This window comes from Salmo trutta, unplaced genomic scaffold (genome assembly GCF_901001165.1).
Source record: "Salmo trutta unplaced genomic scaffold, fSalTru1.1, whole genome shotgun sequence".
NCBI classification, from domain to species: Eukaryota; Metazoa; Chordata; class Actinopteri; order Salmoniformes; family Salmonidae; genus Salmo; species Salmo trutta.
The window spans coordinates 649,068-653,392 of record NW_021822437.1 but is presented as its reverse complement, the minus strand read 5'-3'; the positions used below and the strand labels follow the sequence as shown (position 1 = coordinate 653,392).

The 4,325-nt window shown below is 47.7% G+C and overlaps 1 long non-coding RNA gene across 1 annotated transcript; it reads right to left on the bottom strand.

Moving 5' to 3' along the window:
• Positions 1 to 3,232: 3,232 nt before the first annotated feature.
• Positions 3,233 to 3,965, bottom strand: LOC115182265 (uncharacterized). Its single transcript, XR_003873692.1, has 2 exons — positions 3,845 to 3,965; positions 3,233 to 3,297 (listed from the first exon to the last, which is right to left on the bottom strand). It is a non-coding gene; the product is annotated as an uncharacterized LOC115182265 (long non-coding RNA).
• Between the last annotated feature and the right edge of the window lie 360 nt (positions 3,966 to 4,325).

The window sequence follows — 4,325 nt, the reverse complement described above, 5'->3', positions numbered from 1 at the left end:
ACGGTTCTCCTCTCCCCTCAGATCAGATGAGCTTTGTGAACACGGTTCTCCTCAGATCAGATGAGCTTTGTGAACACGGTTCTCCTCTCCCCTCAGATCAGATGAGCTTTGTGAACACGGTTCTCCTCAGATCAGATGAGCTTTGTGAACACGGTTCTCCTCAGATCAGATGAGCTTTGTGAACACGGTTCTCCTCTCCCCTCAGATCAGATGAGCTTTGTGAACACGGCTCTCCTCTCCCCTCAGATCAGATGCGCTTTGTGAACACGGTTCTCCTCTCCCCTCAGATCAGATGAGCTTTGTGAACACGGTTCTCCTCTCCCCTCAGATCAGATGAGCTTTGTGAACACGGTTCTCCTCAGATCAGATGAGCTTTGTGAACACGGTTCTCCTCAGATCAGATGAGCTTTGTGAACACGGTTCTCCTCAGATCAGATGAGCTTTGTGAACACGGTTCTCCTCAGATCAGATGAGCTTTGTGAACACGGTTCTCCTCAGATCAGATGAGCTTTGTGAACACGGTTCTCCTCTCCCCTCAGATCAGATGAGCTTTGTGAACACGGTTCTCCTCAGATCAGATGAGCTTTGTGAACACGGTTCTCCTCAGATCAGATGAGCTTTGTGAACACGGTTCTCCTCAGATCAGATGAGCTTTGTGAACACGGTTCTCCTCAGATCAGATGAGCTTTGTGAACACGGTTCTCCTCTCCCCTCAGATCAGATGAGCTTTGTGAACACGGTTCTCCTCTCCCCTCAGATCAGATGAGCTTTGTGAACACGGTTCTCCTCTCCCCTCAGATCAGATGAGCTTTGTGAACACGGTTCTCCTCTCCCCTCAGATCAGATGAGCTTTGTGAACACGGTTCTCCTCAGTCCCCTCAGAAGAACAGGACCTGGTTTAACAAACGTCTGTTTTGTTCTCTGATGTTTAGATCACATGTCAGGAACTGTATCTCGGTGGGGGTGGGGCTTAACAGAAGGTCCACTACAGGGCCCTGGTCAACACTATATGGGGAATAGGGGGGAGATGGAGGGCGGCCATTTTGTGACTGAGCGAAGTCATCCACTGCACCTTCAACTGGAGAAATCTGGAGCAGACAGACGTGCGAAGTGTTTACCTCGGTGTTCGTTACAACACCGTCACTTTCAGAAGGAATTAAGGACTTTACAAGTGGATCAAAATGTAAATATGTTTTTTTTTTGTTTTTTTTAAAGAAGGAAATATGTTTGGATGTAAATAAATTAGTTTCATTGTTTAGTGTTTTTGTTTTGACCTTTTCTGAAAAGATCTAATATTAAAGTTTAGTCGGTTATAAGATAAAGGCTTGAGAAACATGATCCATTTATGAACTGACTTTAAACCAGACAACGGTTTTATACCCAACTATTACTGACCATTCAGCTTGACGAATGTGATAATGCAAAACCTGCCTGTTTAAATACATACTGAACAAAAACAATGTCAATGATTTTAACTGAGTTACAGTTCATTTAAGGAAATCAGTCCATTGAAATAGTTATTAAGCCCTAATCTATGGATTTCACAAGACTGGGCCCCGGCCATGGGAGGGTACCCACTTAGGTGCCAGGCCCAGCCAATCAGAATGAGTTTTTTCCCCCCACAGAAGGGCTTCATTACAGACAGAAATACTCCTCAGCACCCTCCCTCTGGCGATCCCGCAGGTGAAGAAACCGGATGTGGAGGACCTGGGCTGGCGTGGTGGTTTCACCTGGTCTGCAGTTGAGGCCGGTTTGGACGGTCTCCCAAATTCACAATCTGGTGGACATTCCTGCAGTCAGGGTGCCAACTGCACGCTCCCCTCAACTTGAGACCTCTGTGGCCGTTGTTGTTGACAAAACTGAATGTTTTAGTGGCCTTTTGTCCCCAGCACAAGGTGCACCTGTGTAATGTCATGCTGTTTAGTCAGGTGGATGGATTATCAAGGAGAAATGTTCACTAAAAAGGGACGTAAACATTTTGCTTGTATGGAACATTTCTGGGATCTTTATTTCATCTCCTACCCAGGGACCAACATGTTCCGTGTCGTTGCTCCTGAGTTCTGTTCTACCGTAGTGGTTGAAGTGTTGAGTTATGGTCAGACTATGGATATCCCAGACAGCTACCTCCAGACCAGACTAATGGATATTCAGATATGATCCCAGACAGCTTACCTCCAGACCAGACTAATGGATATTCAGATATGATCCCAGACAGCTTACTCAGACCAGACTAATGGATATTCAGATATGATCCTAGACAGCTGACCTCCAGACCAGACTAATGGATATTCAGATATGATCCTAGGACAGCTGACCTCCAGACCAGACTAATGGGTATCAGATATGATCCTAGACAGCTTACCTCCAAACCAGACTAATGGATATTTACATAAATGTGATCCAGACTGGATCTAATGTGTGTTGGAAAAACAGAACTGATCAACCAGGACCGGCGAGAGACCAAAGGCCACCCAGAACCAGGACCGGCTGTGGGGGAGAAACCACCCATCAAATGTTTGGCAGACTGAGAAAACACTGCACATTTAAGAGATATTTATGCCAGTTGAGGTAATTTGTTCATCCTGTATTGAGCTGTCTTCATGTTGATTTATGTTTTTGATGAACCAATAGAGTGTTTACTAATCCAAGACACCAATCAGGGTTTCTCCTACCAATGGGTGACGGCGGTAGTGAGGAAGATGATTCTCTGGACCAGAATGCAGTTCCCTCTCACAACATGAAGCTTTAGTGTTGTTTATTTTCTACAGATGTTGGAACAAAAAGTGACTACCAGGCATTAAATGCAGATACATAAATCTCTTCTCTTGTATTTTATTATCTGTGGTTAACCTGAATCTCAAGGTGATATTCCACAGTGATTTGCGATGAACGAAAAGTAAACACAAGACAATTTCACCCTACCAATATTTAAAGAGCCCATCCTGTCTTAATTTCATTGATCACTCAAACGGGCCAAATCACCACCCCATGTCACAAAAATCATACTGGTCAGGAAGCAGGAAGCGGAGCTGAGTGAAACCGATCCCTTGTCAAGTCTTTATGAAGACGGACACGCTCACTCGCAGTCAGACACTTCTCCATTGGCTCCTCTGCCAGCTCTCTGCCTGGTGATTGGCTCCTTGGATGGAGTGACACGGCCTTTACTGTCACTAGCAGAGGGGTGCGGCCTTAACCCTTGATCACCGCGATGGGTCGTAGTTTGATGGCTTTCTTGCTGATTCCGGCATCGTGACACGTGTTGACGACATCACACACGTTCTTGTACGACTCTGGAGCCTAGAAATGGTAAGAAAATACTGTTAGCCTTTATAACATTGTAGCCATGACCCACCCCACGGTAGCGTGACCAGCTTGGGCGAAGCCAAGCCTACCCCTTCCATGACCAGTTTGGGCGAAGCCTACCCCTTCCGTGACCAGTGTGGGCGAAGCGAAGCCTACCTCTTCCATGACCAGTTTGGGCGAAGCGAAGCCTACCTCTTCCATGACCAGTTTGGGCGAAGCCTACCCCTTCCATGACCAGCTTGGGAGAAGCGAAGCCTACCCCTTCCATGACTAGTTTGGGAGAAGCGAAGCCTACCCCTTCCATGACTAGTTTGGGAGAAGCGAAGCCTACCCCTTCCATGACCAGTTTGGGCGAAGCCTACCCCTTCCATGACCAGCTTGGGAGAAGCGAAGCCTACCTCTTCCATGACCAGTTTGGGCAAGCGAAGCCTACCTCTTCCATGACCAGTGTGGGCGAAGCGAAGCCTACCTCTTCCATGACCAGTTTGGGCGAAGCGAAGCCTACCCCTTCCATGACTAGTTTGGGCGAAGCGAAGCCTACCTCTTCCATGACTAGTTTGGGCGAAGCCACCCTGATGGCGATACCCTGGTCTGCCAGCTTATCCAACACGTCCTGGAAGTCGATGTTCCTGCGGGATTTGGCCCGAGACAGAGCCCGACCCTGCAGACAGGAGTTCAAGTTGAGTAACAGATAAAACATGGAGTTACTCTGGAACTAACAGGGAACATGTTCTTGATGATGAACGGATGGATGCAGTCGATCCTCACTACTTGTTATAATATGGACATTCTTATCAAGTTACAACAGTGATGTAGCCAGGAACACAGACAGAGGAGGCGGGGGGAGAGAAGGGGTAAAGCGACAGAGAGGAGGCGGGTAAAGCGACAGAGAGGAGGCGGTAAAGTAAAGCGACAGAGAGGAGGCGCAGTAAAGCGACAGAGGGAGGCGCAGTAAAGCGACAGAGGGGAGGCGCAGTAAAGCGACAGAGGGGAGGCGCAGTAAAGCGACAGAGGGGAGGCGC